The 14,680-nt window shown below is 43.4% G+C and overlaps 1 pseudogene; it reads right to left on the bottom strand.

The window, feature by feature from the left end:
* The window catches only part of LOC138492970 (cytochrome P450 2J2-like), a 31,161-nt pseudogene extending 18,293 nt beyond the window's left edge, over nt 1-12,868 (bottom strand).
* Nucleotides 12,869-14,680: the final 1,812 nt, after the last annotated feature.

A 14,680-nucleotide genomic window follows, 5' to 3' on the forward strand; every position in this document is an offset into this window, starting at 1 on the left:
TAATTAATGCAGCATCACTTACTGTCTATTAAATTTACATTATAGTTAGGATATTTATCCACAATAATGTAATGTAAATAAAACTTGAAATGTGGGTAGATGAACGGATAGCCAATTTTAATTAAAAGAAAAAAGGTTATAGAGGGACCGACCATGGAGAGCTACCACGAACCAAGAAAATTAAGAATTGTTGGTAGAGCAAAAGGACAGAAAAACACAGTGCAACCTGGGTACATAGGTAGCCCAATAGATAGGGTGAGACACACTATATGAAGATTGATCAATTGGAAAAGAGAGTAAGACATTTCATGATTTTAAGAAGAGGGTGATGACAAGAGAACAAAAGATTACAATCCAAACAGACGAGAGAGGCAATAAGGAGAGAGGTACAATACAAAGAAAAACCCATGTTAAAGCATTGATCTGAATTAAACAGCCATGTAAGAACATATTTCCTTTAAAACCAGACATCTGTCTCCTAACCACAACTTATTATTTGTCCTACAGTGTTAATACTTTATTTTATGTAGACTTTGTGTACATTATGGGCCATTGGTTAGTAACTTCTACATATGCAAGTGAAATGCTTGTGTAACATTAATCTGCTTCTCACCTTGGATCTCGGGGCGGTTCGCCATATGGAGCAGTGCCCAGCGCAGGGTAGTTGTGGTGGTCTCTGAACCTGCAAAAAAGAGGTCCACTACAACCTGTATAAGGTTCTCCTCATGATATGTAGAAAGTGGATCCTCTTTGGTCTGAAGTAATTTAAGAAAGGAAAGTTAGAATAGGATGGTGCTGGAAAAGCAGAGTAGCATTGTTACAATTAATATTGAAGTGGGTCTATTAATCTGCTCAATGGTTGGTCATATGTATAAAGCTGTGTGTAAAGCTATAGGTTTGTGGCAGGAAAGGAATACCTTGATAAAATCAATGCCAAGAACAAAGATAAATGGTTTAATTCTATGGATTATATTTAGGCTCAGCCATAAAACTTCATGTTTACAATAGCATCAATGTGGGCTGCATGGTCAAATAAAATTCAGGCAAAGTAATCCTATTTTACAGACTTTTTGTCTGGTTTGTTTGTCGTTTATTTTGTCAAAGATCACTAAATGCTTAGAACTACATGAAAGCTAGCAATTTGATTGTAAATATCCACAAATCTAAGCTAGTAAACTTCACATGTTCTAAGAACTATAGACTTTTTAATTGGAAATTGAATAACATTATATTAGAAGTAGTACATGAGCATTTCTATCCAGGTTTCTACAAAATTGATAGAAATAGAGACTCCAATTACATTTAAGGTGGAAACAAAATAAACCCTGTTCATCACTTAGATGTGAGAAATGTTAACTAAATTCAGTTAATTTTCTTTAATTCCTTGCATCAATTTTTACAAGACAAATAGGTCAATGTATTCTATATGGCTTAGAACTTAAATTAATCAGCAATGACATATGGTTAGTGTGTCAGAAGGAAGACTTTGGAAACGTGCATTAAAGCTACCCATTACAAAATGGCTTTGCTGCATTATATGCAAATGAGGTTTGTTTTCACAACATCTTATTGAAAAATATATTTTCAATATTAGTTTAGAATGGTGACTTAATTCTGGATGAACATTTTCAAAGTGTGTATAAACATTGTTTAAAGCGTCTGTTATAAAAATATAGTCAATAGAGGATTTGGCTGACACCCGCCTCCAAGTATACAGTTCGTTAGAGTTGATTTCTGTATAATTGTAAACACAATTAAAATCTCATAATGCCAAAAACTCAGATCATTCTTTCCCATGTTTATCCATCTTAGTCGGGTGCTTCATGTGTGTAAGAAAATTTGTTTCCGTTTTTCCTTCAACAAGGAGGGATTGAAGACACTAGCAATTAAAATCCCCAGCTCAGACAATATTTAGCCGATGTCCATCTGAAACCCAGTCTCCCAGTATTTCAGATATCTTTGTCATTAGAGAGGTTTACTCTTGGTTTGCAATGTTGACATATAGATGTTTAATGAGGCCATACACCCACTTTCATTAAACTATTTACGCTTTTGGCCCATCGTATTTTTAGAGGTTTCTCTGAAAAGGGATGCATGAAACACTAAATAATTATCAACTGCACATAGAAACCCTCCCAGAGGGCAGCATTGGTTGCCTTTGGTTGCTTTCTTTAGCAGCATCATAAAAACCTCTACCACTTGACATGTCAGAAACCACACTTCCTACAATAAGATAATATCATATGCATTTAAGGTATTGAGATTCCGTAAGCTATTATGGCCCCTGGAGTTCTAGATTATTATCATCAGCTGATTCTTAATAAACTCTCTTAGAGTATGTAAGACGACCCAGAAGAGACCCTGGCAAACTTGACCAATCTTTATGAGAGATTTCATTGAGATAATTGTCACTTAGTTGAAAAGTAACCATTCTATTCCCCACTGTCTGATAAGGGCATAACCCTAATTCTTTGTAAAGCAGTGAGTTGTTCTAAAGGTCACGGTATGTCTGTATGGTCGCACATAGTGGTCCTACTGAAAATATCATAGCCTAATCTCAAAAAGGTCTTCGTTTCTGCTCACAACATTGAGAAAACGGTTCCATGTGTTAATATCCCCGCAAAAATATCACGATCCAAAAATATCACCATATTTTTGCGGTGATATTGACCCATGGACCCTGCTGGGCACACCCGTGCAACCCCTGCATTATTTTAAAATGTGCAGGGGACACACCCACAACCCCCGCTCCCACAAAATATCCCCCCAAAAATATTGCCTCTGGCGAGACAAACGGCCATATGCACGGCAATATTTTTGGGGGGAATATTTTGGAGGGATACCGAGAAAAGTGTCTGAGTTCCATTGAAGCAGTATTGAGAATGGATTATTATTCATTGGAAATTTTATTTGTTTAATATCCAAAGAAAAAATTATTATCAATCTGGGAATCAGTTTTAACAAGTCAAGCATTGTTTGACGGTTCACAGGGAGGGCACGATTGCCTTTAAAGACGGTCTCTAGACCCAGCGTAGGATTTTGGATTCTGCCGCAGCCGTATGATCTTGATTATTTTTCATCTTCCCTATGAATGGTCGCACCCTATGCCAGAATGTTCTCCTTTCCAGCCCGTTCATATGTACGTTGATTCATTACTATCTCTATTGTAGATCTATACATATCACAGCCCCTCGTGACAGGAATGGTCTCTCTGCATTCAGACAACTAGACAGAACCCCAATTGGTGTCATCATCTTGATTGGAATTTTTTCCTATTTCCTGAAACATTCGGACTAGTGGTGACCTTCCGTGATTCTTGCTGGGATAATGCCCATTTTAAGGTCCTCAAGAATTTCTTTGAACCATTGTTATTTTAAGACCTTTATGATTGCACTTTTCTTTACCTCAGACCTTTTGTGAGATATAAGGGTACATGTCCCCTTCATCAGAGAGCAAGTGCATGTTGTGCATGTTTACAAGGGGTGCCTCATCACTTCCCACCACTAATGATCTTAGAGGAGAACTAGAATCTTTTCCTTTAATGTCTTCATTCTAAATGTTATTGCGTGTCCCAATTCGAGACCTCCAGTCAACTCGGAGTGAAATTCCATATAACAACCTCTTGTTCATTTAAGGCTCCTACAAGCTGTTTTGTCTGGGTTTACAGCCAATTTATTATAGTCCCTTCAGCACAGCTATCAATGCTGATATTGTCACACAGTCTTACAAAGGATTGTAACACTATGTTCGGAGCAGTGATTGGTGAAAACTCAAGAGACATTAGCATTTTGGTGAGACTACATGTCTTCACTTAATCCACCCGATCTCTCCAGATCACAGGACACTCAGTTGAATTTTTTAAGTTATTTTTGGTGTTTAGGAGGATGTCGGGTGAAGTGGCCAATGGGCGAGCAGAACCTGTCAAATGTATGAGCTGCAGGGTCTTATTGATGAGGGCAGGGAGGGTTATGGTGGTGCCTGGACAATAACAGGAGGGTTGGCTGGTAGCACTCTTTGTTTTTATGGACTTTGCTCCATTCTGAAAGTCAGCCTGTAATTGTGCCTCCCCACTCTCTGCTTAGAGAAGCTTCTGATCTGCAGAGAGTTGGTGCTAGAAGACCGAAGGGATCTAGCAGGGAGGTATTTAGGGAGAGGGAGTTGGATGTAGCAGGGTCTCATGCCCCGGAAAGTCTTGTGGATGATGCAGAGGGTCTTGAACTTGATCCTAGCAGTGACCGGGAGCCAGTGGAGAGATTTTAGGGCTGGAGAGATGTGGTCCTTGAGTTTGAGCTCAAGGATAAGTTTTGCAGTCCTATTCTGGATTACTTGAAGGTGTGAAGGGAGGATAAAGGAAGATTGAGGAATTGGCTGTTGCAGTAGTCCATCCTAGAGAGGCACAGAGCTCTGGAGACATTGAGTTTCTGGGGGAAGGTGAGGAAAGGGAGAATTCTTCTAAAGAGGTGCAGCTGATAGTGAGCCTTCATGGCCTGGCCCACGATGTAAGGAGAGAAATAGAGAGAGGAGTCAAAGATGACACCAAGGTATTTTTCCTCACAAGAGGGTGAGAGGAGGTCGGTCAGTGGGTAGGATGGAAGGAGGGAGCTGGGGTCCCAATGAGAAGGATCTTGGTCTTACTAGCATTAAGGCTGGTATAACTGACGGCACACCATGCCTGAATACCAATCAAACAGTCGGGGATGAGAGAGGAGGAAGAGCAGGCAGTAGAGGGAAGCTTGAAGGAAAGCTGCATTTCTGTTGCATAACACTGGAAGTGAGGATAGAAGGAAGAGATCAGGTCAGCCAGAGGGGCCAGGTAGATGCTGAAGAGCCACAGTGAGGATGGAGCCTTGAGGGATGCTGCAAGTGGAGAGTGTGATAGGGGAGAGAAAATGGCCCAGTTGAAACCTGGGAAGGTCATTCAGAGAGGAATGAGGTCAACCAGTCCAGTGCCAGATCCGTGATGCCAAGGGTGTAATGGAGCCCATTTGTCAGCGCGGTATGATTGACCGTGTCGAAGGCAGAGGAAAGATCCAGAAGGATAAGAACGGATGGAGAGTTGGAATCAAGATTTGAAAGCAAGTCTTCACAGGTGTTCAGTAGAGCACTTTCCATGCCACTGGCTGCTCTGAGGCCAGACTGGTGGTCATGGAGACAACCAACAGATTTAGTATGTTGGATCAGTTGGGAGATGACCAGCTTCTCAAGGTGTTTTTGCAGGAAGGGGGCAATGGAGATAGGTCGGCAGTTAGCCAGGCAGGAGGTGGCGGCAGAGGGCTTTTTGAGGAGAATATGCAGAAGGGAGTCCTTGAAGGGTAGCAGGAAGGATCCAGTGACATAGTAGTTATTACAGAAATCGGCCAAGGCTGGCGCAAGGGAGGCAATGTTGTCCTTGATAGTTTTGGAGGATTAGAGGAGCACCTGTTTGGAGGAGACATTTATAGAGAGGACTTGTCTAGAGACCTCAACTGGTGCTAATGGTGGGAAAGAGGAGAATAGGAATAAAGGTGAGAGGGGGCCAAGGGAGGTCTGAGAGCTGGGCAGGGACTAAGGAGGGGAGCAGAGGAGAGTGAGGACAGGATGTCCTGAGTTTTGGTTAAGAAGTGTGAGGCCAGTGAAGTACAGAGGGTCAGAGACAGCAGGGCAGGAGTGAAGACTAGTAGGATTGGTGAGTTCCTTGCAGATTTTAAACAGTTTTCCAGTGTTGTTAGTGGCCCTAGAGATGCAGGCTTGGATATGGGCCCTCTTCTTCGAGTGGATGGAGAGTCTGTATTGCCTTTGGAGCAGGCGTCAGGACAGTCCGTCAGATGATGTGTCTGATGCCCGCCATTCTGCTCAGCAACTCTGTACTTGTGTTTCTGAGAGGCTAGGTCGGAGTCATACCAGGTGTTGCGCTTGTAGGCAGTCTTCATGCAGATCCTCATGACAGGGGCAAGGATGTCCAGCATGTTGGTGATAGAAAGGTGAAGATTAGCAAGGGCAGAGTCAGGGTGGGAGTCTGTGGCAGAAATGGAAAGGAAAATGAAAGTGGTGGCAAACGCTGCAACTGACACTCTATTATCTGTCAAGTGACTGAGAAGGAAACTGGCAGTTCAGGCAGAGGCTTAGCCGGGTGACCTCAGAGATCCAGGTGAGAGGACAGGAGGGCATGGTCAGACCAGGAGAGAAGTGTGGTGAGAAGGTTGGAGATGGGGATGTCTGCTGAGATGAGCACATCCCAGGTATGGTCTGCTGAGTGTGTGGGACCAGAGGGATGAATGGTGAGGGAAAGAAAGTCACAGAGGCTGCAGAAGAGTCCTGATGCCGAATCAGGAGAGTACATTCCAAAATACAAAAATCAGTTCCCAACACCTGTAACCATTTTCATAAGTTTGTAACCATCTTCTTCAGTTGTATCAGCCCCTAGATGCCTTTTGGGTTTTGAGCGCTTTATAAATGAATACATAAATAAATAAATAAATAAAGGTGAATATTGAAGTGCCCGAGGATGAGAAGGTTGAAGGTGGAGGCAAGAAGAGCAGAGGTGAGGTCAGACTGCTCCAAGAGTAACTGGGAGACCACACCAGGGGTTCTGTAGATAGAGGCGAAAGACAACAAGATGGTTGGAGAGATACCAAGCCTGCAGACAAGGCATTTGAAGTATTCGTGGTCTGAGTGGGAATGATAGTAGCAGGGACCCATTCAGGAAAGATCAAGGCCACTCTGCCTCCAGACCGGTTGGGTCTGGGTTTAGAGAGGATCTTGTAGCCCTCAGGGAGGAGTGTGTAGCCAATAGTTCTGAAAACTGCATAAAACACGTGCAGACAACCTTGGAGCATTTATTCATAGATAATGAGAGACGCAGTAACACACAGAGTCTCTTGCCAGAAACTGTACTTCTCTGCACTTAGAGGCGTTTTCCCCAATTACAGCCAAAGAGAAAGAAGAACACAAATACCCATAATACCCTATATACCAAAAACCAGTGTGTGTTACGCTAATCTTCAGCTGAAGTAACCAAACAAGAAGCATGCACAATGAAGTACTGTTTGACCTCAGCGTGTTGCACTTGCGCTTTCTCCCATCAGTTTTGATTTGTTCTTTAAAGACTTTTCAATGCTCAATTTTGCCCTCTGCTTTGCCGACAGACTGGGGCTCTGTTTGATTTAGAGGCATGAGAAATTAGTACATGAGTAAAGAGAGACATTTTGACATTTATGAAATACGGAAGCAGCTTTACTAAAGGAAAGGGAAGCAGTAAAAAGGCTTGAAGCACGAGCAAAAGTGGAATAAGAATTGTGATATTTCTGAACTCATCGTAGGAGGTCTCGGACCCGCAACGAGAACTGCAAAGAGGGTCAAGGACTCGCAACAAGAATTAAGAGAAGGATCAGAGAACCACAAAGAGATGTGAACTTTGTACGGTTCTGGGGGCACAACCAAGTATAATATTGAAGATGAGGAGCATTAACTGTGTACAGTGCTGGGGGCATAACCAAATAAAATGTGGAACTAATGCAAGAAGCATAAACTGTGGGCACAACCAAATGAAATGTTGAACTAATGCAAGAAACATAAACTCTGGAGACGGCCTTAGTAGTAGAGTGTTCCCGCACATGGCCACATGGCCGACAAATATACTGTGCATTTGCGAAAGTCTGTTACTGAACTGTGGAGTGAAGAGGTGCCAGGGGCACGATTGTGAGAAAGCCTGACTGACCGCGTGGCCCCACACAGGGCTGGCGAACACTGTACATTTGCGAAGGTCTCTATCACGAACACCATTGGACAATTGTTGAACTGTTGGGAAAGAGAGCCCCAGGATGAAACATATATTGAACTAGTGGGGAAGAACATTTTAGAGGAAACGGTGCTTTTGAGAGAAATTGATTCCAAAGCAGGCGAGAGAAGCCGAAGTGAACTTCATGCTGTTGAACTGTGTGAATTTCAAGCTTGGGGAAGGGAGTGTTATTCAACTCCATTGCCATCCTGATTTACTTTTGATACACTCTTTTGTTTTGACTTGTTTCCCACCACTTAGTTATTGTAAAAGCGTGAGGGCAAGCATAGGTTTCAGGAAGGCCAGGAGAAAGGCCCTGTTTGCCTCCTGTTCGCCACTTGTGCCACTAGCCCGGCAGTCTGGAGCTTCTTGCTAACTCAGAGAAGTAGCTCACATTCTGCAATCGCCCAACAAAACCCGTGAGTACATATGTGCTGCTAATTTCTATTCACACAGCAAACAATCATCATGGTGCACCTCCATATTCAGCACTATAACCTGACTGATCTTCAAATCTAGCATCTGCTAAACTCTGAACTACCACCCGGACCCATTGCTCTCAGTTGGTTCCTAATTATGCTACCCTGCCCTGTCATTCCCTATGGTCGCTAACAGACCACTGCTATTGTGTTGTGCCCTATGGTCGTTAATGGACCATTGCTATTGTGTTGTGCCCTATGGTCGTTAATGGACCATTGCTACTGTGTTGTGCCCTATGGTCGTTAATGGACCATTGCTATTGTGTTGTGCCTTATGGTCGTTAATGGACCATTGCTACTGTGTTGTGCCCTATGGTCGCTTACGGACTATGCATTCTTATGCCACATTGTGATTCTTAAATATCATGCTCTATTTTACTTGGTAAACCTGACTAACAACTAGCCACCTGCTATCTACACTGTCCTACTCTAGCTAGACATCCTAGCAAAGTAAGGGAAGTTATTAACGGTACCAGCTAACCATACTAACTACCATGCGTAGTAACCTGACCTCCCTGACCTTCATAACTATAACCATGGCCTTTGCTACCTACAGCACTAGCCCCCCCCCAGACAGAAACTTAAGACTTAGGGCAAGACTACCTTGCATATACGAACCTAAAAGAAACAGCACCAACTATACTGCCAGACCCTTAACCACACAGACGCACTTGGACAAGCAAACTCAAACTACAACACCTTTAGTTCCGACCCCAAACCCCACGCGGTATCACAAAAAAAAAAAACACTTGAGTCATAACAAGCTCACTGATAAACCGGTAAGCTATCCCACCACTAAGAACACCTTACCTCTTACAGGATCCTTGATTAATGCAAGATCCATGGTAGCCCATGCAACTGAGATCGCTGACATACTAAACACTAGTAGCATTGACCTCCTTGCCGTAACAGAAACATGGCTCCACGAGGCAGCAGGACCCTCCCTGATGCTAGCCATACCTGAGAATTACCAGATCCATAGAGTAGACAGACCTAACGCTAAAGGCGGTGGCTTAGCCATCATTACCAAAACTACTCTGCCCATCAGACTCACCACCTCTCCCCCATGTACTTCCTGTGAAGTACTATCAGCTAAAGTGCAACTTTCCAATAACCGTACGCTATCCATTCACCTGATCTATAGGCCCCCTGGCCCCATGGGAACCTTTGAAGACGATCTCACTACCCTCATAGCAAACAATAACCAAAATCATTCGCAAATGCTGATGCTGGGCGACTTCAACATCGGCTTTAATGAGCCAGACAACAAAAATGCCCTCGCCATAACAGCTATTCTAAATGACCACGGCCTTACACAAAAAGTCCTCTCCCCCACACATACTAAAGGACGGACCCTTGACTGGGTATCTGAACTTAACTGCAACATAGTCATTACTGACATCACCCCTCAACTATGGACCGACCACCACCTAATAAACTTCACTGCCACACTTGACCTGCTCAGCCCTAAAATTATCAAAATGATACCACCACTTCCCACTAGAAGTAAAAAAGACATTACCACAGAAAAACTTATCCCCCTTCTCCTCCCCACTATCAATGGCCTGAAAGACAACACTGACCCAGACACCTTAGTAGACACCTTTAATAAAGCCATGTCTCATGCTCTAGACACGATTGCACCCCCAAAACTACGTAAAGCTAAACAAGAAGCCCACCTTAATGCTTGGTTCACCCCCCAGCTTAAAGACCTGAGAAATCAGAAACGAAAACTCCAAACTATCTGGCGTAACTCGCCCACCGACGACAACAAGGCTAACTTAACCCAATTTACTAAACTTTACAAGTCTGAAATTATCAACACTAAAAAAAATGTATTCAATAACAGAATTACCAATGCCAAATCTAATACTAAGGAACTCTTTGCCATCCTCAGGGAAATGGAATCTCCCATCCAACCTACTGATACAATTCCCAAAGACAAGATATGGTGCACGAATATCCAGAATGCCCTATCAAATAAAATTGCCACCCTCCAACTTAAAATAACTAATAAAAAGGACACCCTCTCTCCCACTGTTCAACAAGTACCACTAGTGACTGAACCCAATACTATCCCCCCTTTTAGCTTTAAACCTATCTCTATCATCGACACTGAGAAGGTTATACTCTCACTGAAGCCTTCCAACTGCAAGGGTGACAGTTGCCCTGCCCAAATAATAAAGGACGCAGCTAGAGATTTAGCCCCATTTATCTCGAAGCTCATTAACTCCTCCTTCAAATCCAACACAGTGCCAGCCAACCTAAAAGAATCGTGGGTCCTCCCCCTTCTTAAAAAACAAACCCTTGACCCTTCCATCCCGACTAACTATAGGCCTATCACCACTGTACCCTTTCTACTAAAAATCATCGATAGAGTGGCCTATCTCCAAATTCAAGATTACTTAGAATTCAACCATCTACTTGGCTCACGCCAATCGGGCTTCCGCCCCCTCCATGGCACCGAAACAGCCTTAATAGATCTTAAAACTAAAATGGATGAATTTAAGGATAGTGGTAAAACAGCGCTGCTGCTCCTACTGGACCTGTCAGCAGCTTTTGATCTGGTGGATCATGCAGTCTTATGCAACCACCTCAAGCTCGCTGCCAACTTCACAGGAGAAGCTATAGCATGGGTACAATCCTTTCTAGCCAACCGCACCATGAGAGTGTTTTCCACATCCACCTGTGCCGACCCCATCCAAATTACATGTGGAGTCCCTCAGGGCTCTTGTGTCTCACCCACCATGTACAATATCTTCACCAAGCCACTGTTTGACAAGTTGGACAGACTGGGTGTCACCTATACAAATTACGCAGATGACACCCAGATCCTCATACCCCTTTCGGGCAACTATGGAGCGGACCTGGCTTTGGTGAATAAAATCTACATCCTCATTCAGGCATGGATGGCCACCCATGGCCTCTGCCTGAACGACGATAAAACTGAAATATTGCTCCTCGGCTCAGACCATAACCTTTCTAAACTCACCCCGGACTATGCCTCATTCAACATCGACAATAATACTATTAAGGTTATGCGCGAGGTTAAAACTCTAGGTTTTTACCTCGATTCAGCTCTCTCCCTCAAAAAGCAAGTGAACTCCCTAGCCTCCACAACCACTTACACGTGTAAACTTATCCGTGCTGCCAGACCCTTCCTGTCAAGTGCCAGCTGCCTCACCTTGGCCAATGCTCTTGTCATGTCCAGACTGGACTATTGCAACGCCCTATATTCAGGTGCAAACAAGGCGGTCACAGACAAACTACAAAGATTACAGAATAATGCTCTTAGAGCAGCCCTGAATATCCCACGTAGAGAGCACATTTCCAAACATCGGACCGAGGCACACTGGCTCAAGATCAAGGACAGAATCTTCCTCAAAACCATCTCTCTCACAGCCAAATGCCTTAACAACCAAGCACCCCCATACCTAGCTGAAAGAATCCTATGGAGGTCCTCTAACCGATCGACAAGATCTGCCAACACCTACTTACTTGAAGTCCCTAGATTTAAACTCACCACGGCGGGTGGATCTAGCTTCCCAGTCAGAGCTGCCCAAGCATGGAACACACTCCCACTTGACCTTAGACGCCCCCTACCTTACACTAGATTTAGATCTAATGCCATCAAATGGCTGCACAACAACGATTGCAACACCTGTTAAGACAACATTCCTCTGCGCTTCCTCCTGCTGATCCTACATGTACTGCCTCACCTGTATCACCTGCTGTAAAGTATCACTTGCTGTAAATTACCACTGTTTTTGTAATAGGCTGTGTTCAGGCCTCTGTAACTAAGTTTCGAATCTACTTGTTTTGCTGCGCCCGACTGCCCACGGGCTTGGAGCGCATTAATAAATAAATAAACAAACAAACAAACAAACAAACATAGACATGGCTTTCTATGGACTAGACTGACTCTGAAAGATTACTTTAATTTAATGGTCGAGACTACTCCTATTATAGATTTAGGACCAGCTAGAAGTCTCCAACCCCCATTCAAAACTTACTAAAGGTGTTGAAACTTGTATCTTTGTGTCTGTGTCTACCTTCTAATACCATGACTACCTCACACCACCAACTATACACAACGTCTGTAGAGTCCTACAGGGATCCATACTCTTCCCCATGCTCTTCAATCTTTACATGGAACCGCTTGGAACCTTTCTTGCTCCACACAACCTCCACATCCACTAATACACAAATGACATGCAGCTCTACCTCAAGATATCCTACATCAAATACATTCACAGACTCAAGGTCTGCCTTTCATTGATCCAGTCATGGATGTCCACTGCTTACCTGAAGTTCAACCCCTCTAAGACGGAATTCCTACTACAGATCTACAACACTGAACACCGGACATGGACCCTGAGGCTACACAGCCCAGCTGACCAAGTCCCTTGCGTTCAACATCGAGAGACACCTCTCCTTCAAACATCAAATAGAAAGGAAGACATAAACGGCTTGCTACCAACTTTCTCTGCTGTGGAAAATCAAGCCTTTCATCCTAGAAAACAAATTCAGATCTGCTGAATAAGCCTTGTTTCACACTCACCTGTATTGTGGCAGTGCCCTTTTCAAAGGCCTTCCGGCACCTACCGTGGCTCCACTCAGATGTGGCCTGCATGCTGTAACACAACTCTTCAATCACATCACCCTGACCCTCATCAAACCGCACTGGCTCCTGCTGAAAGCCGTTATCAACTTCAAATCCTGCTGTATCATCTACAAAGCTGTCACCCTGAAGTCTTTAAGCTACCTCACTGAGAGGTTTGGCATCTCTGTAGGCTTACGATCCACCAGAAGTAATGACATGTGCAAACTTGAACTCTGTCATTGAAGGAAGGAAAAACCTGAAAATAGGCCTTGCCTCTCTCTACATTCCAAAATTCTGAAAACTGCCTCCTCATCGACATCCGTCTGGCCTCCTCGCTTCTACAGTATAGCGAGGAGCTCAAGACCCTCTTCTTCATGGAATGACCCCCCCCTAAGACCTAGGCCCATACACCCTCAACTCCTCACCATAACTGAGACTGGGTGATCTGATCCCCACTGTTTCCTCCCCATGTTACTTGTAAATCCGCTGCTGACAATTTCTTCCTAGCCCTGCTCCCCATTGTTAGATTCCCTACTCCCTTGTTTCTCTGCTCCCTAACCTTGTTCTTCACCTATGATTGTAAAGTGCTCTGTTGCTTTCCAAAGCTAGGTCTGTGCTCAATAAATACCCTATTAATAATAACAATAATAAAAATAATCCTACGCCAGTAATCATTTTATAAGTTAATATTACTTACTGCACCAACCTTCTGCATTTCCTGGTATCTTGATCCCTTGCCCGTGCACTATCCCTAATACTTCTCATTTACAATTTGTCAGCTCTTCCAATTCTAAGCAGCGATACAGTTAGTTATTCAGACTTCAGAGACAGTTTTTGTCATCTGTTTTCTCTTTCTAAATTATTCTTGGTATGAGTCCCATGTAGCATTTTCATGTTCCTGCTAACTTTGCCTTCTTCCTAGTACGCCCATTGCTGTATTAGTGAATGCCCTTTGGAGTTTCTCTATACTTCATCTTTTGACTTAATGCATGTTCCACTATTGTTTTTCTGTCCTTTGGGCGTTGACTTCTACCGCTGCTAATGCATCACTCAGGTTCAGATAATGATTTAGGCGCTGATTCACAAGAAAGTTGGCAGTAAGAATTCTGAGTTACTCCTAGAGATATGCCATTCATTCACAAAGATGACAGCAATGAGAACTCTAAGTTACTCCTGGAGGGAGACCATTAATTCACAAAGAAATTACTGCTAGTAATTGCGGACGTGCGCCTAACTTACTCTTCTATTTCCAGGAGTAAATCAGAAGTAACCCAGAGTTACTTCTGGTCACTTCTTTGTGAACTGAATAGTCTCTCTCTGAGAATAAGTCAGGAGTAAGTCAGAGTCACTACCCCTTCGTGAATCAGCCTTGTTGCGTTTAGAGATTGATCACTGTGGTAATGTTTCTTCTGTGTCTATGATCTTTTCTAGCATTTGATCATGTGTTACTTGCATGTTGCCGGCCACTGTTTTTAAGAGAGTGCTCTTTACATCTCATGAAGCAGTGAACACTACTTAATGCTGTAATCCAGTTTCTGAGACATCAGTGAAGCACTTTCCGAAAATGAGTGCCAGCATCCAGGGTTCTACTGCTAGCTTAATGCTCTGTGTCAGTGGGAAATAGTCTCCTGTGCCATAGCTGGGATGCCACTTCAAGCACCATTTCAGAAGCCTTTCCAAATTTCACTGATTGATGTGACTTTTGTATGCACCTATTCTGTGCTTATCAGTTGCTTTCACAATCTTACATTTATTTTTCCCCAAGTCATATCCTTGTGCTCAGGCTCTTCATTTAAAGAAATTCCAATGGCTGCCAGCGATTAGAAGCCAAACTATACTATG

The sequence above is a fragment of the Ambystoma mexicanum genome, chromosome 10 (assembly GCF_040938575.1).
Source record: "Ambystoma mexicanum isolate Mex_15411 chromosome 10, UKY_AmexF1_1, whole genome shotgun sequence".
NCBI lineage: Eukaryota > Metazoa > Chordata > Amphibia > Caudata > Ambystomatidae > Ambystoma > Ambystoma mexicanum.